At 47.1% G+C, this 27,556-nt stretch overlaps 1 long non-coding RNA gene across 1 annotated transcript in view; it reads right to left on the bottom strand.

The window, feature by feature from the left end:
- Positions 1-418: 418 nt before the first annotated feature.
- LOC112551722 overlaps positions 419-27,556 on the bottom strand; it is a 97,266-nt gene continuing 70,128 nt past the window's right edge. Inside the window, exons 2-3 of the long non-coding RNA XR_003096037.1 lie at positions 7,374-7,480; positions 419-3,270 (exon numbers count right to left, since the gene is read on the bottom strand). This is a non-coding gene — a long non-coding RNA (uncharacterized LOC112551722). The remainder of the gene's footprint in view (positions 3,271-7,373; positions 7,481-27,556) is intronic.

Here is a 27,556-nt window from a genome sequence, read left to right as displayed (position 1 = left end):
TTGCAACACACTGAACCTGGTTAAAGCAGCCCCAGGCTGACCCCCCCAGGACTCTCTGCCAGCTAGGGTTGCTCCAACTTGGCTCAATGTGCTGCAGCCTGGGTGCATATGTAAACAGCATGCCCAGGAGCTTCCCACAAGCAATAAACTATTATTAAACTAAATAAGTGCTACAATTTATTGTTGCGCACTAATGGTGTATGTAGACATGCCCAATTTGTACAACATATAAGTAGGTGCCAAAGTGCAGCTCAGAAGTGCATTAATGGAGAACATTTGCTAAAACTTGCAGCAGTTTCAAAAAGGCTGAAATGCATCAATTCAATGGGTGATATATGCAAATTACTACAACTATGCTTATTTCAAGGTATTTTATTCAATTTGAGCCTCGCTTCCACATACTCAGGGAAAGCAGGGTTGGATAGTAAGGAGGAGGGGAAGAAGTTGGTGGGGGGCAGGGAAGAAGGCAGGCAAAGGGGTACCTGACTCCCCATATTTATTTTCCCTGCTGTAGCAGTAGGATGGGGCAAAATTCAAGACACATTTGCTATTTCCTCCTGAGTAGATATTGAATCATTGATGACTACTCGTTTACTACAATTGCCCAATCAGTTATGTATCCACTTTACAGTACTTTAATTTAATCTGTATTTCCTTAGCTTGTTAATGAGAATGCCATGGGAGACTATTAGAAGTGGTGCTAAAATCAAGATATATCATATCCACTGCTCTTTCTAACCAGAGAGCCTTTCACCTTATGACTGAAGCAAGTCAGGTTGGTCAGCCATTACTTACTCTTGGTGAATCCATGCTGGCTGTTTCTGATCAATTTGTTCTTCTCTAGGTCCTCTGTAATAGATGCCCTAAGTCGCTGTTCCATGATCATTCCAGGTATTGATGTCAGGCTGACTGGTCTGGAATTCCCTGGATCCTCCTTCTTTCCTTTCTTAAAGATAGGCACTATATTTGTCCTTTTCCAATCATCCAGGACCTCACCTGACCTCCACAGGTTCACAAAGAGGATAGCCAATGATTCTGAAATTACTTAAGCTAATTCCTTCAATACCCTGGTGTGCATCCCTTCTGGCCCTGCTGAGTTGAAAGCATCTATCTTCTTTGAGTAATCTCTAACCTGTTTATCTATTATCCTAGGATGTTTATCTTCTTCTCAGGGTTGCCAACTGCTCATAAATTTAAGTAAAGTCAATTTAAAAGGAAAAATCAGGCTAAAATGCCTGTGTGTAAAATATGGAAAAAAACCTTTAGGTGTCTGTAAAAACTCTAAGCAGCCAGAGCTCTTGATGGGAAAGCAGCTGGATGCACTGTTGAAACACCGAAAGAGTACAGCAGTGCCACCTGGTATGCAGCAGGAGCAGGAACAGGAGCAGGAGCGAAGCACTCTGCAGGAAGCTTTTATCCAGGGTCTTGTTGACCACTTCAGTCATGTACTATTGTTGCTGCTGAATCCTGTCAACTGCCTATAAATTGCTGGGTCAGGTAGGCTGAAGCAGGTAGGCTTCTTTAGGGGTATGTGCTTGGGGATGGGGAGAGCGAGGCTAGCAGGCATGGGTAAGGTAAGGGTGGGCTGGGGTGGGGACAGCATGGTATAAAACTATTGCTGCAGTCGAGCAGAGTTGCCAATCCAAGACTCTTTTTTCCTGCAAACATTTTACTGACAAACCAAACTTTTTTACTATGTTTGTTGTTGCATTTCTACATTTGAGCCCAGTTCTTCTAACTGGGTTCTGGAAGCATGACGGCCTGGTAGAAGAGTTATACTTACATTATGGAAAACATATCAGGAAAAACATGTATCAGTAAAAAAGATTGGTTGTCAGTAAGAAGTTTGCAGATTATCAGTAAAAAACATGTTTCTGGGTTGGCAACCCTGCTCCTTCCTTTTTCTGCCAATGGCACTCATCTAGTAGCATTCCCTATTCACGAAGACTTAGGTAAAAAAAAAACCCCATTAAATACTTCAGCCTTCTCTGAATCATCTATAACTAGTGCACTTCCACATTCTGCAAGGGACATATGGTTTCTCTGGGCTTCCTCTGATGTTTGATGTACTTGTAAAATCCCCTTTTATTTCTTTTTAGTATGTCCCTTGCCAGCTTCACCTCAGATTGTGCCATAGCCTTTCTAACTCTCTCCCTGCACACCTGTGTGATATTCTTATCCTCTTCCCTAGTACTAAGATCACATTTCCACTTCTTGTAGTGTTCCTTTTTGAGTTTCAGTGCATTGAAGAGATTGCTGTCAAGCCAGGCTGACCTCCTGTTGGACTTCCCATTTCTATTGCATTGGGACAGCTTGCTCCTAGGCTCTTAAAAAACACCTCCTTAAAGTACAACCAAGTTTCCTAGACTCTTTTTCCCCTTACACTTTCCTCCCAGGGGATCCTGCCAACCAGTTCCCTCAGTTTGTTAAAGTTGCTTTTCTGAAGTCCAGTGTCCTTATTTCGCTGCTCTCCTTCCTTTCTTCCCATAGGATCTTGAACTCTATTATTTCATGTTCCCTGTCACCCAAGTTGTGAGCAGTAAGTCATGAAGCACTTCTCCCCTAAGTGACTTCTCTACCACTTGTATCAAAAAGTTATCCCCAACACAATCCAAGAAGTGCTGGACTGCTTGTGCACTACTGTATTTCCATCCCAGGAGATTGTCCTGATAATTAAAGTTCCCCATGAGAACCAGGTCCTGCAATTTGGAAGATTTCATCAGTTGTTTAAAGAAGGCCTCATCCACCTCCACCTCCTGGCTTGGCCTGTAGTGGATGCCCACAATTATGCCCTCCTGCAGAGGGCCAGCTGTGGAGCAGTGAGTGGGACCCAGGGCCCTGTGGGGCCATTGGTGGGGGCTGGGCAATGAGGGGCATGGGTGCAACAGCCAGGGCCAGGAGGGTGTCCAGGGTCCAATGATTAGCTTCCTCGGCCTCTACTGTCTGGGTCTGGATGGCCACCTGCTGCCAGAGCAGCTCCATGCACTCCCACTCTAGGACCTCCATTCATGACCAGTGGTCCCACTGTGCCCAGTCTTGCACCTCGTCCTGGGTGGTCTCCTGGGTGATATTTTCTGCCTGCCAGGCCTGTGCCTGTACCCATGTCTCTTGCTCCTCTTCCGCCACCATCAGCCACTGGAGGAGGAGGTTCCTATCCAGGGTACGCTGCTGGCACAGCTGGTACATCTGGATTGCTCCAGTACTGGGTGGTGGTGACCCAGAGTCCTCATCCCTGCTGGGGCTGCTCTCCCCCACGTCCAGATGTTGGTCCTGCAGAGGCAAGAGACAGAAGTCTTTTGTGAGAGCTTGCAACATTTCAGAGATAAGATGCTCTACACCATGGGCCATGTGCTGACTGGCCTCAGCTACGGGGTCGGCCATGCACGGGCGCCCAGGGACCATGGTAAGTTGGCCAGGCAGGCCTGGGTACAGGCAACCGCTGACCAAGTTCCCTTGCCTCCACTTTCTTCCCTGGGGCCAGTAGACCACTGGGTGCTGACCACAGGCGGCCTGTCTCCCTTGCCCCCTTCCCAGGGTGGGACAGGTCAGGCTGTTGGCAGCACCTGTTGCTGCAGCTATAGACCCTGCTCCCCACCCTTCTTCTGTAGGCCAGCCACTCTTCTGTGCTGCCACCCAGCACACACTGCCTGGGCTTGAGGTGCATGGGACTCACAGACAACTTGGGCGAGAGGCTGGCTGTGCCCCCACCATGGGTGTGTGGTACCTCTTGAGTCGGGAGGGGCATGTGCCCCCCCTGACACCAATCTGTGACCGGGGGGGAGGGTCCCCTGGCAGATGATCCTGCTGGCCCGGGGGGGAGGGTGGGTGTCCCCCATGGTTGATCTCACTCACCATAACTCCACAGCCACTTCTGGAAGTGGCGCAGCCACTTTTACTGGCAGCCCCACTCCCCAGCCAGTGTTCACAGGGGGGCACTGGTGCTCCCACCTACACCCCTGCCCGCTGGGTAAACAGGGAGCATGGCCTGACAGGGGGTGTACCAGTGCTCCCAGGGGGTGCATGTGCACCCCCATGTACCCCCTATGTGTCACCTTTGGCCCCCACCCTCCCTGCAGGGAGCCTCTCTGGGAAAGGAGGTGCCCTGGGGCCAGCCCTGAGCATGCGCCTACTGTGTGTGCCCCAGGTGGTGTACAGTGAGCTGTTTATGCAGGCTGAGGGGTCCCCAAGCCACTATGCCCTGCTGCTGCTGATCCTCCTGGTGCCCCAGGCACACCTGCACTCCTGGTTTGGGACCCTGAGCTATGATGGCATGGGAGACAAAACCATAATGCCCTGCAATCTGTGCTGCCACCTGGAGGGATACCTGTGGCAGCGCTACATGTCCCTGCCCCCTGCTGCTAGGGATATCACAGCTGGCATTGACACCTTCATCAGGGTGTGAGAGGCCCATGCCCATCCAGCTGCAGAGACACAGGCTGCTCAATAAATTTTTGAACTGTGTCCCATCTCTTTGTGTGCTGTAGGGGGGGAGATCAGGGGGGAACTTAGGGCCAGTGGGGTGCGGGTGAGTGAGGCAGGGAGCAGGGTCAGGGGCAAGACAAGGTGCTAAAAGCCCACGGTCCCCTCCTTCGGTCATGTGTCATAGATTTCATAGACATTTGGGCTGGAATGGACCTTGCAAGATCATGGGGTCCAGCCCCCTGCCCAAGGGACATGAAGTCAGCTGGGGTCAAAGGATCTCAGCAAGATAGGCATGCAAGTGTTTCTTAAAGGTATCCAGAGTAGATGCTTGCACCACTTCTGGGGGGAGTCTATTCCAGAGTCTGGGGACTTGGATGGTAAAGAAGTTTTTCCTTAAGTCCAGCCTAAAATGGTCTTCCAGGAGTTTGTGACCATTGGACCGTGTCTTCCTTTGGGGTGCCCTGGTGAACAGACATTCTCCCAGTTCCTGATGCACACCCCTTATATACTTATAGGCTGCCACCAAGTCCCCCCTGAGGCTTTGCTTCTCCAGGCTGAAGAGTCCCATGGCTCTCAGCCTCTCCTCATAAGGCCTACTCTGTTGTTCTTTAATCATGCACATGGCTCTCTTCTGAACTCTCTCAAGCTTCTCCACATCCCTTCTAAAGTGCAGAGCCCAGAACTGGACGTACTATTCCAGCTTCAGCCTCACCAAGGCTGAGTAAAGTGGGGGGATGACTTTCTGGGTCTTGCTTGAGATGCATTCATAAATGCAAGCCAGGGTTTTGTTTGCTTTTCCAGCTGTGGCATTGCATTGGTGGCTCATGTTCATCATGTGGTCAATCATGATCCCCAAGTCTCTTTCAGTTGTAAGAGTGGTAGTGAGCGTAGTGCTGCTGAGCCTACAAATATGATGTGTGGGGGAGGGGTTTCTGAGGTGGAGCACCTTGCATATCTCCATGTTAAATGCCATCAGGTTTTGATCCGCCCACCTTGTGAGCCTGTCCAGGTCAGCCTGAATCATCAGCCTATCCTCTAGTGTGACCACACTTACCCATAATTTGGTGTCATTGGCAAATTTAGCTAGTCTGCTTCTGACACCAAAATCCAGATTGTTTATAAATACATTAAAGAGTACTGGTCCAAGTATAGAGCCCTGGGGGATGCCACTTGTCACCATGCACCATGTTGATTTGGTTCCATTGACTATCACTCTCTGGGTCTGACCATGGAGCCAGTTCCCCAGCCATCGGACCGTAAGGTTGTTGAGGCTGCAGTTCCCCAGGTTTACCATGTGGACATAATGGGAGACCAAGTCAAAGGTTTTTTTGAAGTCTAAATATATGATATCAACATCTTCTCCTTTGTCCAAATGTGTCACTTGGTCATAGAAGGAAATGAGGTTGGTCAGGCAAGACCTACCCTCAGTGAACCTATGTTGGCTCTCTCTCAGAATGTTGCTTTTCATTAACCTGTTGTTAATGTTTTCTTTGATTTTTTCCAAGATCTTATCAGGGATGGAGGTCAAACTGATTGGCCTGTATTTCCCTTGATCTTCCTTCCTCCCTTTCTTGAACATAGGCACTACGTTAGCCATCTTCCAATCTTCAGGAACCTCTCCAAAGTACCATGAGTTCTCAAATATCCTTGCCATTGGCCATACTATGATGTCAGCCAGTTCCTTTAGCACTCTTGGGTGCATTCTATCTGGGCCAGCTGATTTGTGGATGTCCAGCCTCTCAAGGTGTTCCCTCACACGATCTTCACCGATGATGGGCATGTGTTCTCCTATACCTTGGCATCTTGTTAGGCAGGGTGATCCCCTTGGGCTGACAGAAGACTGACACAATGTAATCATTAAGGAGATTAGCTTTTTCTTGGGTGGTAGCTGTCAGCTGCCCCGTTTGGTTTAGCAAGGGTCCAGTGTTGCCCTTGTATTTCTTCCAACTTGCCACGTATCTGAAGAAGGACTTTTTATTGTCCTTGATTCCTGTAGCCAGTTTGAGTTTGGTTTCACCCTTGGCTTTCCTAGTTCATTCCCTACAGGTTTGGGCCAGTGCTGAATACTCCTCCTTGGTGGTGCTACCTGACTTCTATCTCTTATAGGTTTCTCTTTTCATGGACCTCCTGTATCTGAAAAGAGAAGCCTATAAGGGATGGAAGTCAGGTAACACCACCAAAGAGGAGTATTCAGCATTGGCCCAAACCTGTAGGGAATGAACTAGGAAAGCCAAGGGTGAAACCAAACTCAAACTGGAGTGTCACTGGAGGGATCAAGGCAGGCGGGGGCTCAGGCAGGCTGCGTCTGCTGGTGACACTTGCAGGGGTACAGCCTGGGTCCCAAGGGGCGAACATGAAGGTCAGCTCCCACGTAAAGGCCATGGCCTTGCAGGCACGACTGGACCAACAACTGTAGTCAGTTGCGACCATCCACCTTACCCACAAGGTCTTGACCATTATGCAGCACTGCCATGCTGTCTGGGAGTGCCCTTCCTCCTGCATCCCACCTGACAGGGTCTCATAGATTCATAGATATTAGGGTCAGAAGGGACCTCAGCAGATCACTGAGTCCGACCCCCTGCCCTGGGCAGGAAAGAGCACTGGGGTCAGATGACTCCAGCCAGGTGCTTGTCCAGTCTTCTCTTAAAGACCCCCAAGGTAGGGGAGAGTACCAACTCCCTTAGAGGCCCATTCCAGATTCTGGTAACTCTTACTGTAAAGACGTTCTTCCTGATGTCTAACCTGAATCTGCTCTCTGTCAGTTTGTGGCTGTTATTTCTAGTTACTCCAAGGGGTGCCCAGGTAAACAGAGCATCTCCTATCCCTTGCTGTCCCCCTCTGATGAACTTGTAGACAGCCTCAAGATCCCCTCTCAGCCTTCTCTTGCAGAGGCTGAAGAGATTCAGGTCCCTCAGTCTCTCCTCATAGGGTCTTACCTGCAAGCTTCTTACCTGCAAGTTATTAGCAAGCTTTTAGGTGCAATCACCCTCCTTCAATCACAGGAAGTCTCTGCTGTTCTGGGACTCCAAGGAAGACACCTAATGGGACTCAGCCCTGCCTTAACAATAAATGCAAGATCTGTCAGTACATTTGTGACAGATGAACACAATTATCAACATTCCTCACAATACAATCATCAGAATCAGTAGATCACACACACTTAACCAAAAATATGGAATCCTAGAATCCTCATCCAGTGCACCAAATGCCTTTGTCGAAACTTTGTAGATAAAACCAGACAAAAGCTACACATCAAAATGAATGAGCATAGAAAAGATAAATAACAGAGATACTAGAACACAGGTAGAAAAATATTTTTCACAGAAAAAACACACCCTGTCTCACCAAACAGTTCTTGTGTTCAAGAGAGATTTACAAAACACCTTCAAAAGACAAGTCTGGAAACAAAAAGTCATTAGCCCGTTGGATACTAAGAAACAGGGACTTAATATAGACAATGACTTTATGGTCCCTTAGGATCTACATGATACTGGCTAATTTCTGCCTCTCACAAGTGCAGAAATTAGCACTAAACAACTCTCCTGAATGGTCTAGAGCTCTTACACTTAGCAGGTTTCTACTGAATCTCTTGTCTGTTGCCTAACTACAATTATTTCTTAACTCCCTTTTTTATTTATATATGGAGATTTAAACAAGCTCTTGTTCTATATGCTATTTAGCTCTTCTCTATCTGCTTTCTTTCCCAAAGACCTGAGGAAGGGCACTGCAGTACCTGAAAGCTTGTCTATTTTACCCATGCAGTTGGACCAATAAAAGCTATGATCCACAGGAACCCTTGCCAGGTACAGAAAAGCCATTTGGTTTAGGACAGGGGTAGGCAATTAATGGTTCCGCAGGTCATATAGGGAGTTGTGCTGAGCTGTCATGGGCTAGGTCAGCACTGCACTCCCCCCCTCCCCCCCACCCACATGCAACAATTCACCAAAACTCCCTATGTGGGATGGGGCCGTGGGTGAGGAGTATTGTTTGGGAGCGGGACAGCATGGAGCCAGGGCTCTGGGCAGATCTGGGAGGTCTGTGGGTCTGCTGCCGCGCACTGTCACCAGCCCAAGATCCTGGGGTCTCCCCAGCCCTGCCCACCTGTCTTGCTCCCAGACTCTGCTCCCCACCAGCCTGCAGCCCCATCCCAGCTGCCCAGGCAAGCATCCTGTCCACGCAGGTCCTACCCCCAGTGGTGGGTGCAGGATGGGCAGGCTGAGGTGTCTGGGTAGCAGGGCTGGGTCCATCAGCAGCGGGCAGAAGGAGCTACCATCATCAGGGCTCCTGGGAAATGCAGTCCAGCTACCACACCCCATCAGCCCCATTGTGTGCCCAGGGGCAGTGGGACTGGCTGCATGTGCCATGGCCTAGGCTGCCCTTCGCACCTGGGGACCTGCTGCAGGTAAGACCAGGGGACCTGCTGCAGGATGGATAAAATCCTTTGGCAGGCCAGATGCAGCCCATGGTCTGCATTTTGCCCACCTCTGGGTTAGGAGCTAGAACCTTGTACTTTCCCATCCCCCACTCCAAAATAGAACTCACCTCACTGCATCACTCTCCTTCTGCTTTGCTTTCCTTTCCCTGGCTCAAAACATAGCTTCTCTTGTGGTGAGTTAGTGGGAGCTTCAGGGTGATGTCTACCTTATGGCCTCATAGCCAGAGCAATTGTCTAGAAAGTGGGAAATGCCAGTTCAAAACTCTTGGGGAAGGCCTAGAACCTGGGTGAGGGACTTCCTTCTTCAACACTAATCATGATTCTTTGGCAGTTGTGTTTTGGGGATTTAAATGGAGTTATATCTGAATGTCACATGCCTCCCAAGGCTGGGGGGGGGGCACAGTGACCACCCGCAGGTGGCGGCAGTGTCAGTGGTGAGGTGGGGAATGGCAAGCACCAACCAGTGATCAGCGACAACCTGCAGACACCACCAGCAGCGTCAGCAGCAGCCGGTGGCGATCGGTGACCGCCCGCAGATGCCGCCAGAGGTGTCGGTGGCAGCGAGCGGCAACCGTCGGCAGCAGTCAATTTCAGGGGGTGCACCGCCAATCTCAGGGGGTGCACATGCACCCCCTACACGTCGCCAATGGAGTTATACATGTCCCAGTGGTGCTATTCTGTCTGTGTTATGTGGTTACATATAACCTTCTGAGTATGTAGCACAAGTGCAGGTGTGCAAGTGCAAATAGAATCCAGACTTTGTGTAAGTTACAAACATTGCACCGATGCAGCCACATATGTGCCCCTTAGGCGCATAATGGTGAAACTGGATGGGACCCTTTGTGTCCCTCTCTTCTTGTTTGATCATTCCCTAGGGCAAGTGACTAATAGTCCAAACTAAAGTTCACAAGTCAATCAATTGGAAATGTCAGATTTGATAGAAGGTGTAAATGTCTCATATTAAATGCATTTCATGTATATGCCGTGCCCTCTTACTATTCCCAGGTGATCACATTTTCTGTGCACAATGATTTTTAATTGGATGCCTGGGGTTATTGAGTGAAGGTGAACAATGACCTTACAACAATTGGTTGAAACCAGCAGGTTAAAGAGAAAGGTAATGCTGACAAACCAGACTGTGATAAGAAAGACCCTCCTGTGGTACTGATAGGAGGTCAAAGCTCTACTATACTAATTATTACATACTTTAATCTCTGCTTCCCAGATCCACAACAGAGACTGAAAGAGATGAAGGATCTAGTGAAGAAATAGCTAATAATTGCTTCATCATAACACCAGAGATCTCTAATTTGATGTCAACACTATAGCTGGTTGAAATTTTTCAAAAGAGTATTTTTCTGTCAGGAAATGCTGTTTCCTTGAAATCAAAACTTGCCTCATGAATGTGCTAAGTCACCAAATATCAAAGGAAAATTAATTAAACATTTTAATAATGCCAGAAAAGGCTATTTCAATTGTTTTGTTTCTGAACAAATTTTCATTTTGAGAATAATTTTATATTTTAAATTATGCTTTTTAAAAGTTGAATTTTAAAAAAATAATTAACCCTAAACATTTTTTTTCAAACATTTCATTTCACAGAATACTTTCATTTTTTTTCAGTGTGTTCCCAAATAGAATTTTGAAATGTTAACATTTCAGAGAACTGATTATAAGAACTGAAATTTGGCTTGGGAAAGTAAGTGCTTCTACAGTGTAGCCATCAGTAAATGAATGCAAAGTGTAAAGTAGCTCATAATCATACCAGGTGAGATGGCAACAGCATTTTAGAACATTTAGTTTGTCTCTTCTGGGGTGAAGCCTCCATTTCTCCCTCACCAATCAAGTGTCATCCCTGTAAAAAATTATGACAGAAGAACAATGGAAATGGTGGGGAGCAGAAAGAAACTACAGGTTCTGCAACAAAACAGTGGTCATGATTTTCCATTATTCTTATATAATAAAGGGCTTAGTCCGTCTTTCTGTCTGTCCATAACACTCTTGGAGCACTCTGGTTAGTGAAACAACCAGAGTGAGGAGCGGCACCATGGCAGCGAAGATGGAGGGGATGGAGTGGGGCAGCATGGCCAGCACCGCTGGCCTTACCCCCTTGCTCCATCCACACCGTCATGGTGGTGCTCCACCACCTCCAAAGAGCAGGGCCAGCGGCGCTGAAGGTGGTGGCAGCGTGGGGTGCTGATGGAGGGGGATGGAGGGGCAAGGTTCCCCCTCCTCCCCCTCAGCTCCTGGAAGGCAGCGGTGGTGCAGGGTGGTGGGTGGCGCTGCTCTGTCCCCGCCTGCCCCCCACTCCCATCATTCTTGACAGGCAATTGGCTAGTACAGTATAATGAAATAAGTACAGCAGAACCCAGATTCTTCACACAGTCGAGTTCCTTTGCCCCCTACAAAGATAAGAGTTTGTGAACTAGTGTATATATAGCCACAGCAAACAGATGTATAGAACCACTGAGACGTTGCCTGCAACTTTTATTTAAAATGACACCACTTCTCCAGTCAGCTGTGAGGAAACCCTGATGAATGGAGAAACAGTGCCCTTTGAAATAAAAACTGCAGCAAATCAGGAATCAGCTGAGTGGCTCATCCGTAATTCAGCAACCTGCTAGGAATTAACTGGGTTGTGAATCCCCAAAATACAAAAAAAATGGGTTCTACTATAATAACTTTTTCCACTAAACATGATTTCGTCAACCAAGATGCAGAACTAAATGGGCAGTATCTCCTTGAAGACAGTGAAATTCACGAGGCAGTTCTAGGTTAGAATCATTGTCTTCTTAATTTCTTCTTTGGTCATGTCCCTCTCTTCAGTGATGTCCCTGCATGAGATCACACATTTGTAAGCAAGTTTAGGCTGGTCAGTACTAAAGTTCCAGTAAAACTTCAGCATGTTTCAAGAAATGAAGGAGATGGCAGTCCAGTCCCTCAAAGGGAACAGGAGTCTGAGCATGGTGACTGAAGTGCTGACCTGACGGACCCTCATGGACCCAGAGGAACAGACATCTACTTTCAGCTTCTTCTGGGCAAAATTCAGCCTGAAGAAGGGTGTGTGCGCCCAAAAGCTTGCAAAGAAAGATTTTTTTTTGTGATTTTTGTAGTTGGTCTGATAAAAGGTATCATCTCTGAACCAAGAGTTTTAGAGCTTTGCATTTCTTTTTGTCTCAGACCAACACAGCTACCAAATACATCCCTGAAACATGGAAGATGCCAATTTTTTGTCGATTTTGGAATGATCAACTTCACTGCTAACCAACAAAGAAAGATTTCTACACCTCCCTGCCTTTCTGCTATCTGACACCACCAGGGAAGAAATACTGCCTTATTTGTACATCAAAGAGCAAGTCACACAAAGTAACTCTCAGGGACCCAGAGGAACAGACAACCTATAGGGACTTTTACTATCTTTAGTTTTCCCTCAGCCTGAAGAAGGGTGCGTGTGCCCGAAAGCTTGCAAAGAAAGATAACTTTCTGCAATTTCTTAGTTGGTCTAATACAAGGTATCATCTCTGAATGAAGAGTTTTAGAGTTTTGCATTTCAGACCAGATTGTAGGGTATTTTCTAGGCATGATGTAAAGCTCTCAGATGCTGGTGGCAAAGAACCCTTTTTCCTTTAAAACAAGGGCAAAGATTCCAACAACTAACTCCATAAAACACCTGGCACTCGAGCCTGACAGGATTTTGTATTCTTATGTACTTTTGTATACTATTGCTACATGTGCCACTACAGCACTACTTGCAAATAGGGGGTAAATAAAGTTATTTCTACATTTCTCCAATCAAGGACCAGAGTCTGATCACAAATTGTAAGACTTACCTCCAGCAAAGCACATGTCTAATATTGTGCACCTGGGAGTCTGTAATAGGACTAGTGCTCTAGAGGTGGCTGTGATATCCTCTGGTGGCCACGCAGCTCTTGCTTCTCTGGCTGTAGGTTACCCTCCTTTTTCCCTCCCAACCTGCCATGCCTTGATGTTCTTTAATTCTGGAAAGGGAGGCTGCCTAAGGGCCCTAGAGTAAGCCCTGCTGTTTTCCTACCACTGGATCCCTCTCAGATCCTGCTAGTCCCCAAACTAGTCTTCAGACAAGGTAGGCCCTCCTGGCCCATACATACCCTCAGGGAACCTGCTGCCATGTGGCCTATGCACAGCTCCAACCTCCCCTACAGCCATGCCCATGCCTCACAGATGACACCAATTATTTTTTTCATTTGGGCACTTAGCCCAGACCAATATCTGGCCTACTCAGGCCTCTATGTTCTTGTCAGACTCTCTTCAAAGTAACAGGAGCCCCAGGCTTCCTGGGCACTTTTACATGTGCTCCAAGGGTAGTGGGGGGGAGGGCAGTACTTCAATTAGAGTGGCTCTGAGAGCCACTCTAATTAAAGCGCCACAGCATTTCATGTATACTTACAAATGGTGGCAGGGGCACTTGAACTAAAGCTCATTCAATGAACTTTAGTTCAAACACCCCCACCACCATTTTTAAGTGTGGGAACACTGATACATGAGATGCAAGAAGCTGCTGGAACGTGGTAATTGATTAATCAAGTCTGCTCCAATGTGCTGTAATTACAGGACATCGGAGCAATCTCCCCGTTTGTGTAGAGGCACCCCCTATTACAGGGTCCTATTGACTTAAGTTTGTAAACTGAGGTCTAATTCTGAAGAAACACCATTGGAATCACTGCAGTTAGTATCTGGCCTATAGTTTCCAAAGCACTTTGAAATCCTTGCTGCCATTTAAAATGAGGATAATATTTTTATTTTCTCTAGCGGTCCCTTCAGCAGTGCAGCTGTTTCTGCTGCATTCATCCCAGATTCCAATATGATGTTAATTCTCTAATATGTGCCTATTGAGGATGGTTTCATTTTAGTTGGCAAAGACAATGAAAGAAAACAACTACAACTGAGACAAAGGCAGAAATTAACATGTCTTAAGTGCAAGAGGGACAAAAGAAATGTTGGTGATGAAGAAGAAAGTGAAACAAAAATGAAATCATTATCTCGCTACAGTACAGGAAGGATGTTGATTCTCTCCATTCTGGAGATAAGAAATCTTAGTATGCTGGTCTGTCACCCATGGGCCGTTTTATATAGTGATCTAGCATGCCTACATTAGGCTGAAAATTAAGGCAGTTGGGAACAGATATCAAAGGTTGCACAGGACCATCTCCAAGGGGGAGAGACTGGTTTATGCATCTAAAATTTGGCCCTCATCCCTGTTGGAGCTCAGTGCCCAGTATGCGCTCTCCAAGGCAGCAGACACTAAAGAATCACAGAATCACAGAAAATAGGGCTGGAAGAGACCTTGGGAGGTCATCTAGTCCAATTCCCTGCCTGAGTTAGGCTCATCCTTATCCAAACCATCCCAAGCAACTCATTCTCTAACCTACTGCTAAAACCACACAGGCAACCTTGTCACACAACCACAAAGCATGGCACCCTAACTTGCTATAGGTAAAACGGGGACAATGGTGGCCAGTTTCTTGATATTGCAAGGATTGTTTTCACTGGTAAGGGGGTAGATGAGTCTGTTTTTCTTGAAAGACTGGGTGAAACAACCTGGTCTATTCTTTACAGTGTGTTTACTGTTTTAATGTGTGGTTGCTTTAAAGCCCCCAACACCAGCTGCAGCTCAGAGTCGTTCTGTTTAGAACATTTTGCCATCATCAGCACTTGGATGCCACCTAGGTACATCCACAGAATGACCTGAGAGACAGAGCTACTGCAGCTTTTTTCATCTCCCTTACACATGGCAGGAGCTTCCTGCCAAGATTTTTAAAGACACCGTATTATCATCTTCCACCAGTTCCTTCCTTAAAAGCATATGTGTACAGCCCCTAGAACAAGCCTTTGACTGGGATCTCCTGGGTGACCTGGAAGGTTAATTTCATTGATCCCCTGTTTGCCACCCATCACTGGGGGGCGGGATAGGAAATTAGTAATAGAAAGAATTAGACCTGCCTCTCTGAAAGGATCTTTCCATCTTTTGATATCTAGGTTAAATATATTTTTGAGGGGAGAACACTCATCCTTTTTACTTCTAGGGACGCCTGCAGGTAAACAAGATCTCTGTCTCTGAGGCCTGTTCTACACGTTATATTTATTCCGCAATTAAATTATTCATTGCAGCATAAATGGGAAGGGTGCGCTAAATATAATGCAGAGCATTTTTATGGCTTATTTCTATGCTGCCTTAAATTTAACATATGGCCGGTAGCTGACAATCAGCTGATTTTTGGCCTAGCCAGAGGCCAGGAAGGGGAGAAACCAAAGAGCTTTCCCCACTGGGGACTTTAAAGCCCTGTGCTAAGCAACTCTGGATGGGTTGTCCAGCACTGGGAAAGAGAAGCTCCCCCCTACTGGGGCTTTAAATGCTATGCCAAGCAGCTCTGATTGGGCAGTGTGATGTAGGGAGCAGAGCCCCTGGTGTGGGGAAACCAGAGGCTTCCCCACACCAGGCTGCCCAGCCAGAGTTGCTTGGCATGGGGTTTAAAAATCAGCAGAGGAAAACTTCTTCTCCCTCCCACCAGTAGCTTATGCTCCCCTGCACTGGGACTTTAAACCTGTGCTGGGCTACACACTGTGGGGAAGCAGAGGCTCCCAACAGGGTAGAAGCCTTTGGTTTCACCTGCTCGGGGCTCTAAACCCTGTACAGAGGAGCAGCTCTGGCCAGCTAGGTCAGGGGACAAACGGGTCTGGAACTAGCCCCGGTGCGGTCTCTGCTGCACCAACAATTAGCTGATTGTCAGCCTGGTGGGGACCACATGAGGCTGGTTCCCGAACCCAGTGCAGTCCCTTGGCTGAGCTGACAATCAACTGATTGTCAGGTATCTGGATTTCAACTTGTCAGTGAAGAGGAAGCACTGGATCATGATCCCAAGATCCTCCTGCACTGGCAAGTATGGTGCAATGGTGTGACTCAAAGTCACAAGTCCACCCATGCACGTGTGGCATGGCAGGAGGCAGTTGTTGGGACTGAGGATCAGATCCCATCATGTCTTTAAAGGAATTCTGTCAGTGGCCTTAAGATGCCGTGTCTCTCACAATCATCTCCACAGCACCTAGCCATGATGCCATGTTCTAAGACTGTAACATCAGACGTGACAATTCAAGACAAATACTGACAAGCTACTGCCCAGAACCTGTTTAATTTAAATGTCCTACATTCATACAAACACAGATTATATGATGGTCAATTTGGTTAAAACTGACCTTGCTTCTGTGAGAGATCCTAAGTAGTTGCAAAGCTGACAATTTCTGGACAATTATTCATTGAGAACAAAGTGAGGTTGAGAGAGACAAGTAGATCTAGAGTTGAGGGTAGTAGTAGGAAGTAAGGGGATAAAGGTGGAGTTTGAGCACAGATTGGAAGGAAGCAAAAAAAGGAGACTTGCCGCAGGTGGAGGGGATGTTTGTAACATTCCTCTTCTCTGTTGTGGTCCCATTTAGAAGATATAGGGGACATGCCAGGCCAGATATTTCATAGATTTCATAGACATCAGGGCTGGAAGGAACCTCGGAAGATCATCGAGTCCAGCCCCCCGCCCAAAGGGCAGGGAGTCAGCTGGGGTCATAGGATCCCAGCAAGATAAGCATCCAGTTTCATCTTGAAGGTGTTCAATGAAGGCGCTTGAACCACCTCCGGTGGCAGGCTGTTCCAGACCTTGGGGGCTCGGACAGTAAAGAAGTTCTTCCTTATGTCCAGCCTGAAACGGTCTTGAAGTAGTTTGTGACCATTCGACCTCGTCATCCCTTGGGGCGCTCTGGTGAACAAACGTTCCCCCAGATGCTGGTGGTCACCCCTGATAAACTTGTAGGTGGCCATCAGATCACCCCTGAGCCTGCGCTTTTTCAGGCTAAAGAGCCCCGGGGATCTCAGCCTGTCATCGTAGGGTCTGCTTCCCTGACCTCTGATCATGCGCGTGGCTCTTCTCTGGACTCGCTCAAGCTTCTCCACATCCTTTTTGAATTGTGGAGCCCAAAACTGGACACAGTACTCCAGCTGCGGCCTCACTAAGGCCGAGTACAAGGGGAGAATGACGTCCCGGGATTTGCTTGAGAAGCATCTATGGATGCAAACCAGAGTTTTGGTCGCTTTACTAGCTGCCGCATCGCATTGCAGGCTCATGTTCATCTTGTGGTCAATGATGACCCCCAAGTCTCTTTCTTCCATAGTGCTAGCCAACATAGCACTGCCGAGCCTATAAGGATGCTGCGGGTTTTTTTTCCCAAGGTGGAGAACCTTGCATTTATCGGCGTTGAACACCATCAGATTCTCGTCCGCCCACTTGCTGAGCCTGTCCAGGTCAGCCTGGATAACCTGCCTGTCTTCTGGTGTGGATGCTTTGCCCCAAAGTTTGGTGTCATCGGCGAACTTGGCCAGTCCGCTTCTGACTCCAGTGTCCACATCATTAATGAAGATGTTGAACAGTATGGGTCCAAGGACAGAGCCTTGGGGGACCCCACTGGTCACAGGACACCACGATGAGTGACTTCCATCGATTACTACCCTCTGGGTCCAACCTAATGACTTTACCTTTAGGGTTTAGATACTGTAAAATAAATAAGTCTTGGGACCACACATAGAATACTAAAGAGAAAACAAATCTATGCTCATTAATTAAGCACAATCCATCTCATGCACTGAGGTACTGTACAAAATAAAATAGCATGTGATCATATAATTAAAGAATGTATATGCACAAAGGGGCCGAATTAGATTTATAACCCAACACAAGACAGACATAGCACACAGAATACTAATTAAAGCATTAGGAACATGTTATTGTCCTGATTTGGCAAAGCACTTAAGTAAGTGGCTAAGTACCACCAATGTCAAACAAGTTAAGAATATGCTTAAAATTAAGCACATGTTTAAGTACTTTGCTTGAACTAGGACCTTACTGTGTCTCTAGGCATTTCTATATCTGAACTGTAATGCTCTGTGTTGTTCTAGTACTCCACTGCATTCTAAATTAATGCAGTTCTAATGAACATAAAAGAAAAAGTGTGCATTTGTTTGCATAGGCATTATCTGCATGACAAAGCAATGAATTAACTCTGAAACACTATTGCAAGCGTCAGTTGTCAGTTGCCCCATCTGGCTCAGCAGGGGTCCAATGTTGCCTCTGCTTTTCCTCCGGCTCCCCACATATCTGAAAAAGGACTTCTTATTGTCCTTGATGCTCAAAGCTAGCTGGAGTTCAGTTGCAGCCTTGGCTTTCCTGGTCTGCTCCCTACAGGACCGGACCAGTGCAGAATAATCCTCCTTGGAGGTGACTCCCATCCTCCACCCTTTGTAGGCCTTTCTTTTTAGCCTCAGGAGGTCTGCTAGGTCCCTGGAGAGCCAGGGGGGCTGCTGTGCCCTCTTGCTGCCTTTCCTCCGAGATGGAATAGACTTAGTTTGTGCATTGAGGATTGCTCCCTTGAGGAGCAACCACTCCTCTTGAACTCCCCTCTCCCTGTGGTCACGGTCCCTTAGGGCCTCACTGACAAGCCTCCTGAGCTTGTCAAAGTCGGCTTTCTTGAAGTCAAGGACTTGCACGTTGCTGACCGACTTGCCAGCTTTTCGGCGGATGGTGAAGGTGATCAGCTCGTGGTCGCTGTCACCCAGCTTCCCATCGATCACTAGGTCGCCGACTAGGTCATCCCCAGTAGCCAGTACCAGGTCGAGCAGCGCTTTGCCTCTCGTTGGCCCATAGACTTCTTGAGTCAGGTAGAGGTCATCCACGCATGAGAGGAAGCTCTGTGACCGCTCAGATTTTGCTGAGCGATCTTCCCACGAGATGTCCGGGTAATTGAAGTCACCCATGACAACCATGGTCCTGGAGCAAGCTGCCTCAGCCAGTTCCTGGGCAAACTCCTGGTCAAGCTCAGGACTTTGGGTGGGAGGTCTGTAATAGACTCCCACCATTGTGTCCCCTGTGCCGTGTTCCCCACGGATTTTAACCCAGAGGGTCTCCAGCCGTCCACCCTGGTCGCCAATATCAGCTTGCAGGGACGTGTAGCTTTCCTTAACATAGAGAGCTACCCCCCCGCCCCTTTTCTCTACACGATCCCTCCTGTACAGGGTATACCCATCTATCCCCGTGGTCCAGTCATGGGTGGAGTCCCACCAGGTCTCCGTTATCCCTATGACATCGTAATGGAAACCAAGTGGAAAACTCTGGACTCTTAGCCTAACATCCATGTGTTCAGCATATGTCTGTACTTAGTTATGAATTTCTCTTTGCTGTATGGGTAAAATTTATGTTGTAACCTTAAGTGTAGATTAGGGCAGGGGTCAGCAACATTTTTAGGCAGAGTGCCAAAAACACCCACAGTATCGACTTGTAAGATGTTGGTGTGCTGGGGCGAACAGCAAGGGAGCTGCAAGCGGTCTGATCCTTGCTGTGGCAGCACAGCCCCAGGCCTGAGATGCATGTGTGCCTGCTGCCAGCAGCGAGCCAAGCTGGGGCTCCATGGACCCTGGTGCACCTGCTTGCAGACTCCCCGCTGCCTGTCACAGCTGGCCTGGACAGTGGACAGGCCCTTGCTGCCCACCACAGAGCCTGGGCTACTTGCAGCAGGCAATGAAGAGGCTATGAGCAGCTGCACTGGGGTCTGTGGAGCCCTGGCCCAGCTCGTTGCTGGTGGTGGGTGCACACACGCCTCAGGGTGGACAGCATGGAAGAGGCTGCGCTGCCACAATGAGGACTGGGCCCCTCACGGTTCCCTCACTGTCTGCCCTGTGGTGCACGAGCCAGGCAAAATGCCTTCACATGCCATGCTCTGGCATGCATGCTGGGGGTTGCTGACCCCTGAATTAGAGCTTCCACTTTACAGTAGAAAAAAAGGCTATTTGGGGGGAAATAGCTGAAACAAGGTCATCGGGGAGTCACTGAGATTTTCTGTCCTGATAGAATAATGGGGTTGCTACAGGTAAAATTACCGACTTTTAACAACTTTTTGCCAGCAACTCCACATAGCAGGGAGCAAGGAAAGTCCCATGAACAAAGAAAAAAAAAAGTTACTGGCTGCTTGAACGAGACAAACGTGTAAACAGGGTTGGCCAGTCTATATCCTTCCCTAACTAAGAAACGCCTGAATTAGAAAACATGAAGAGAGCAGGCTAGAAGGACTTGAATTTCTTTAAGACCCGAAACAAAAGTCAGGCATACCAAAGTTGATTGTGTGGAGGAGTTTTATGTTTTGTCTCGATATGTGCTATCTATGCGTAAAGTATGGTGCTGTCTATGAGGAAAATGTATGTTTAAGAAGTTTCTAAAGCAAAGAATACAAGCTTTGCTTAACTCCCATGTGCTTCCCCAAACAATGAAACTATAATCCAGAGTGCTTGACATCCCAAGGACTGTGGAGATAGGAAGCAGGTATGCTGGGAATGTGTGCTAGAGGCTAGAAGTAGGGACAGTGCCTAAAATTTGCCCTGACCCCACAGGCCGAAAAGTCACATGGGCCCAATTACAGCCGACTGGCGACTGGCAGTGTGTTAGGGGTTTGCTGCCAGGCTGTAACCACCTTCTTCATTATTCCTAGAAGTAATTGGAAAAAATTCCATCAAAACATTTTTCCCCACCAGAATGTGATGATTCATCATAAATGTTATTCATAATCATAGAGAAGTCAGACTGGAAGGGACCTCCAGAGGTCAGCTACTCCAACACCCTGCCTGAGGCAGGATCAGTCCTATCCAGACTATTTTATACAACCATAATCTGAACTCTATGTAAAACCACACTAAAAATGTTTCCAATGCAACATACCGCACAGGCCGGTGTTTTCCACTCTGCAAGGGCATGCTGCCCAAGCGTGTGCTGTGCCAGGTTTTTTTTTCCCATGGGTTTTTTTGATCCCTGGATATTCAGGGGTTACAAAAAGACTCAGAAAAAAACCTGGTGCAACGCATGCTCGGGCAGCGTGCACTGCTGAAAAACGGAGCCAGGTCTCCCGGAGCCATGCTCCACTGCCAGCCAGGCTCCGCGTGGCAGAATAGCCACAGCTGCAGTCGCAGGAAGCCCCCAGGACCCCGGGTAAGGCTGCTGGTAAGGCAGTCTCCCTTACCCCACCCAGGGCAACTTGCCACACACCAAAACACACATGGTATGGGTGTTCCCCAGGAACATGTAGTGGCAATGCAAGGTGCACTGCTGCTACTTGTCCCTGGGGAACCAAACGTCCACATGCATCTGGACATGCCCACGAGGCCATGACGCCCACTACAGAGGGAGACAAAAACCCCCACAGTCCATACGATTCTGACCAGGCTTCACAGTCACAAAAGAAAAGAAGCTTTTGGAAATTTCCAAAAAAAAAAAAAAAAGGGTCTTTGGTTTAAAAAATGAAACAACTTTTAAAAATAAGCAGAAATTGCTTGCACCCAAATGGCAATTTCCCAGCTAGGCAACACAGATAATAACAGCGGGTGGAGCTCAGCCAAAAGATAGTTTTGAAGATTTTTGTGTAGCTGAGAATCAGCTTTACCTATAGAACCATGGGGGCTCCTTTACAAATAATGAATCATGAAACAGCAGGAAGGTAGCTAGCCAAGAAAAAGTGTGAGCTCTGCATTTAACAATGGATGTGCTTAGGTGAATAACAATTGGGTTTTATACTAAGATACATGGTAGACTACAGAGCACTCAGAGCTAAAAATGTGGTGAAGCTAATTTTTATAATGCATTTTGTTCCCAAACTATTTAGCTAAAGATCATGTATTTTAACTTACCTTTTCCTGTAGTATTAAAACTGCAAAAAAAATAACCTGCAAAACTTCTGAAAGTGTTTATTTTAAACTTATGAGTGATGCAAAGTAGCAAAGGCATAAATTAATTCTTTTGTATGGAGCCAGCCCTTAGTCATCCTTTTGGGCCTACATATTGCAGAATGTTTGGTGTGGACAGGTGGGGCAAGTTAAAAAATAAGCTTAATAAGAGACAGTTCCTGCTGTAGTAGCTCACAAACACAGAAAGACAGACTTGGGTGTGTGAGGGGAAAGACAGATATTATCCATATATTTGAAGGTAGGGAATTGAAGTTTAGGGGGATGAATTTATTTCCACTAGGTTACCTGGAATCTGTGGCAGTCAGTGAAGAAATAGGTTTATATCCTGGCTCAGGACAACTGGTTTCTATTCCAAGTCGTCTCACTGGTCTATTGTGTGGCTTGGAGCAATCACTGCCCTGCTGCAGGCCTCAATGAATATTTATTTGTAAAATGTTTTGAGATCTACAGGTTGAAAAGTGACATGCAGGAGCTAAATATTTAGGTCCTGGTCTAGTTCAAAACTACCTTTCTCAGGTAACGTGTTCTGCCTAAAACTACAGCTAAAGAAACTAAAGAAGTGATCTTTCAGATAACCTTGTTTTCAATTGTAAAACTATTTTACCCTTTCAGTATTTCATTTGTGTACCACAGTCCTCAGTCATTTTCTGTTCCTTGATGCTATAAGCAGGGCAAAGTCTGGTAGAAGAAAGTGCATAGAAATGCAGTTCCGCAGCATGAAGAAAGGGTCTGAAATTACTCTCTGGTTGATTCATTTGCAAATGAATGCCATAACCCAGTAGATGAAGTGGTGAGAGAACCTGGAAACTATCCAGAGCCCAGCCAGATCTGGCTTATGACCAAACTCTTCAAGGAAAAGAAAAAACAGATGTTGCAGAACTTCAAATGAGATAGATATGAAGCCCTGAAGAGCATAAATCCAACTGAAACAATGCCAAATGATAAATGGGCTTTGTCCCTTCCCTTCTCTCTCCTATTTCTCTGGCCATGAGCAATGATAAGAGAGGTGGGCCCAGTATCATTCTGTCCCTACCCAGGCTTAGTAGGGCTGTATGAAATGGTACCATTCCGTTTCAACATGCGTTTCGACATTTTGACGGAACAGCGTTTAATTTCAAATTTAATTTTGATTCAAAATTGCTGTTCCGTTTCGTTACATCAAAACAGTGACGCTATTTTGAGGGTGTTTCAAGGTTTCACCCATAGGCTATAATGGGGAAGCTCAAAACAGCCTCTCTCATCTCATCCGGCAGGCAGATTGGGAGTCCACAACCCCAGGAGGGCTGCGGGGCTGTGCCAGTTCTTTCAGAGTTGTGGGCCCTGATCTGCCTGCCAGGTGAGGGAGGGAAACTGGGTGCTGCCTCCTGGGACCGGTGCCAGCACGCTGTTGGTCCCAGGCAGCAGCACCTGGCTTCTCTCATACAGCAGGTAGATTGGGGGCCACAACCCTGGGAGGGCTGCGGGGGCTGTGCAGTCGGGCTCAGTTCCCTTCTCCAGCCTGATCAAGCTGGGGAAGGGAACTAAGCCCGATTGCTCAGTTCCCCTCCCCAGCGCTGCTATCGGTTGGGCTGGGGAAGGGAACTGAGCCTGATCGCTCAGTTCTCCTCCCTAGCACTGTGATTGATTGGGCTGGGGAAATGAACTCAACCCAGCTGAGCGGAATTTCCCTCCCAATGCTACAATTGGGCTGGGGAAGGGAACTCAGCCCAGCTGGGCTGAGCTCCCTTCCCCAGCCTGATCCTAGCACTGGGGAGGGGAACTCTGCCCAGCTGGGCTGAGTTCCCTGCCCCAGCCCAATCGATTACAGCACTGGGGAGGGGAACTTAGCGATCGGGCTCAGTTCCCTTCCCCAGCCCGATCGATCACAGTGCTGAGGAGGGGAAATGAGTGATCAGGATCAGTTTCCTTCTGAAGCCCAATTAATCACAGTGCTGGGGAGGAGAACTCAGCTCAGCTGGGCTGAGTTCCCTTCCCCAGACCAATCCTAGTGCTGAGGAAGGGAACTCAGCCGAGCTGCTTTGAAACTCGAAATGTTTCAAAACTTTTGAAACGTTTGGACTGCCCTTGTTTTGTTTTGAGGCTATTTCTAAGCCCTTCGTTTCATTTTCAGTTTGCTGTTTCAAGCTCAAAATGAGTCAAAACAGTGTCAAAATGAAGCAGCTGTCAAAATTTTGCACACCCCTAATGCTTAAGGATCCTGCCTGGGAAGGCACATGGATAGTCAAAGTGTGTCATGTCTGTGTCCTTGCTGCTCTCCCCAATATGATTTGGAGGTGGCATCTAGTGACAGCAACACCAGAGCAAGCCCACCCACCCTGGTGCACCCTATAAGCTACCCAGCACCAAGAGAAATGACAACTTCCAGTGGCAGCTGCTAGGTTGCTACACGGGGCCCTGGCTGTCGGCACCTTTGTCCACTACCTAGACCTGGCAGTGTTGCTGGCCTACCCTTTCTCTGAGGAGGTGAAAAAAGCTCTTTCATGTGCTCCAGAGAAGTCTACATGAAGAAGTCCAAATTTCCCACCAGCCTATGCCCAATATTGATAGATGCCTGGTTTTAATATTCTAATAAATGATCCCTGATTGATTTTTGGGTTTTTTTAAACATTTTTTAAAGTTAAACCAGTTTCCTTGCATACCCAAAAGCTATCAATTAGTTGGGATTCACATCCTTGTGAAAGCAAAAGGAACAAAAGGGACGCTTCCTTATCTCCTTTCCCTCTTACTTCTCCAACTTAGTTTATGGTCTGACAATTTTGCTTTTTTTTTACAACTTATCTAAGCATTCTGACAAAAATACATCTATTATAGAAAAATAACATTCAATATATTTGGTTGCATCAATTTCTACTTACAATTATTTTAGGATGAAGCTATGATATAAAATATATTGATTATTTTATGTATGGTTCTTCTTTATAATGTCTCCTTTTAGGCATTGTGCTCTGTTTGATTGTGTTTAATTAAACATATGTATGGTTTCTTTGCTTTGCAGACCAAGCTAGTTGCTACATCTGCAAAAGTTCATGCTTTGGTCACTCAGACACAGGCTTTTGAGGCCTTCTTCTACATACCTGCAGCTTTGGCCTGGGCCTTCTGAAAAAGGCAAAGCCTGGCAACAATGTACACATGGCTTATGCTGCACAGGCCAATGTGTGGCCTACAAAAGTGAGCTTTAGTAAGCAAGGTTAGGAGCTCAACATCCTTGAGGCAGATGATCTCATAATTTGTCTACCAAGCCTTGCTATCCTTTACCTGCCCCTGAGTCATCTGGCATGGGCCACTGGCAGAGACAAGATAAAAATCCAGCTGGATTCTGAGCGGGTTTGGGATTCCCTTGCATTCCTGTCCATAGGTGTGACTAAAATATGTGAGTACTATGGAGAGGGGCATGGGAATTGGCTTGCTGAAAGATGTAAACATTAGGGCAAAAGAGTCTGTATGTAGAATGATGCAGAATAATGTGTAATGTTGATACCAAGGAGCACTGATGTTATTTTGGCCAGAATCTGGCATCCCAGTATAGCCTGCTTTTCTCATGGTTGTCACTAAACCATTGCTACTTTCATGGAATACTTTCTTTGGGACTTTATTGTGGGATGTGCCTGTAAATTATGAACAGTCATAGTTACTAGCAATAACTACACAAGTGACTTGCAAGTAGGAGTGATCAGAGATATCAAGTCATTTCAGTCAGCAAGAACTCCTTCCAGCATGTTGTAACATCTGGACATGACATATCTACTTGGTGCTGGTTAGGCCTCATTGATAGTATTGTGTGCAATTCCTGGCTCCACATTTTAAGAAGGATGTGGACAAGTTAAAGAGGGTCCTGAGGCAGGCGGCAAAAATGATAAAGGAACTGGAAGGCCAGTTGTATGAGGAAATGTCAAGAGCACCAAGTATGTTTAGCTTGGACAAAAGGAGTTTAAGCAGGGGGAGAGGGAGGGGAAGGGGAAAGAGACATTATTTCAGTTTTCAAATATTTAAAAGGCTGTCATAAAGAAGAGGGCAACCAATCATTCTCCATTGCTGCAGAGGAAGAATGACAGCGATGGTTTTGAATTGCAGCAAAGCAGATTTAGGTTATATATCAGGAAAAACTTCATTATTATTACAACCATAAGACATTGCCCAGGGAAGTTATCGAATGGCCCTTGTTGGAGGTTTTCAGGAAGAGGCTGGACAAGCATTTGACAGGGATGATTTAGGCATAAACTTCCTGAATTTGTGCAGGGGGTGGGACCAGATGTTGCTTGGTATCTTTTTTAATATGACAAAATCCTTAGGGGGAGCATCTACATGTACCATTAGTACACAGCAGTAAATTTCATAGCTTAGTGCTCCACAGTTTGTTGCTCCCGGAAGCTCTTGTGTGCACTGTTTACACAGGCACCTGGACTGCAGCACATTAAGCCAGATTGGAGCAGTCCCCGGATGGCAGGGGACCCCAGGGGTCAGCCTGCCAGCCCAGGGTTGCTCCCCCTAGCATAATGTGCTTCACAAAGGTGCTTCAGCATGGAAGACAGCCCCTGCATGGAAGCATCCTTGTGCACCAGCCAGCTGGGTCAGCATCTACACATGCCCCACTGCACAAAAAAAAGCCGCAGTAGGGTAGTACTTGTATTTACAAGTACTACCCTGCTGTGGAGTTTATTAGTTTCCTGCACCCTAATAGGGGCACACATGTAGATGCTGAGGCATTTACTGCACAGTTAATTAGTCAACTGCACAGTAAACATCTCATGAAGATGTGCCTAGGGAGTATAAAATTCCAACCAGAACTATGCATTATGGTAAAGCAACATCCTAGTTAGCACATGCTCTCACTCAGTTAACTGTCATTTAAGCTTAGAGTTATACATATATATACACATATATAGCCCACAAATATCCTCACCTTTTCTTTCTTGAGTTTTGCCATAATTATTTTTTTATTACTCCCTCATATCCTCCTATTTGTGCCCCCAGAATCTACACCTGGTAAAATATTTAAATCAGGTGCTCCCAGCCAGCATGTGCCCCTGCTGATCACAGTGGTAACATCAAAGGGCATAAGAGTACAGAAAGGTTAATAGTCCGGTTGACCAAAATAGAATAAGTAACCCCTACCATGTCCAGTGTTTCAGGCTGTAGGCAGATATACCAGTATTTGGTTCTGCTTGTGGCTCCCAGGGAATTTCATTCCTAACCAAGATCTGAGCAGGCTGCTGACTGTTTCCATTGTTTTTTCTCTCTCAAGTTACACATAGCCCTCCCCCTGTGGATTCCTACACCAAACCCTCTAGGTTTTATTGTGAAAGGTTGCTTTGATGAGTTTGCATTTTGATGGGGTTTGTACTCCAAATCACGAACTACATACTTCAGTTGCTAGCATAGGCAATGCGTAGAGGTGGTACGGTGGGGTGGGGCACGTGCCCCGCTGAGATTGGCTGCTGCCACCAGCTTCTGTGGGCAGTCACCACCCCTACCCCTTGCCACTGATGTGGTTGCCAGTGACTGCAGGCGGTCCCCACTCACCACTTGCTACCACCAGCAGCGCAGATGGCAGCTGCGGGTGGTCCCCACTCGCCACCTGACGCTTGCCACCCCCTACCCCGCACCGCTGAGACCTCTGCAGCCACCTGCAGGTGGTCCCCACTCAGCCTGCCCTTGCCGCCACCATTACCACAGCCGCGTGTGGGCAGTTCCTGCTTGTTGCCACCATGTTCCTGCCACTGACACTGCTGCTGCCACCTGCACGCAGTTGCTGTGGCCCCTGAGCCTCCGGGGACACACGCCGTTCATGGTCGCTAGACACTATATTGATTGCTATATTACGAATGTACAGGAGACATTAAGGTAGAGACACCAGACAGACATACAGGCAGATTAAAGCCGATTCAGATTAAATGCAGCTC

This window comes from Alligator sinensis, unplaced genomic scaffold (assembly GCF_000455745.1).
Source record: "Alligator sinensis unplaced genomic scaffold, ASM45574v1 scaffold264_1, whole genome shotgun sequence".
Lineage (NCBI taxonomy): Eukaryota > Metazoa > Chordata > Crocodylia > Alligatoridae > Alligator > Alligator sinensis.
Note: the sequence above shows the minus strand (reverse complement) of the source record. Positions and strands in the feature narration are given on the sequence as shown.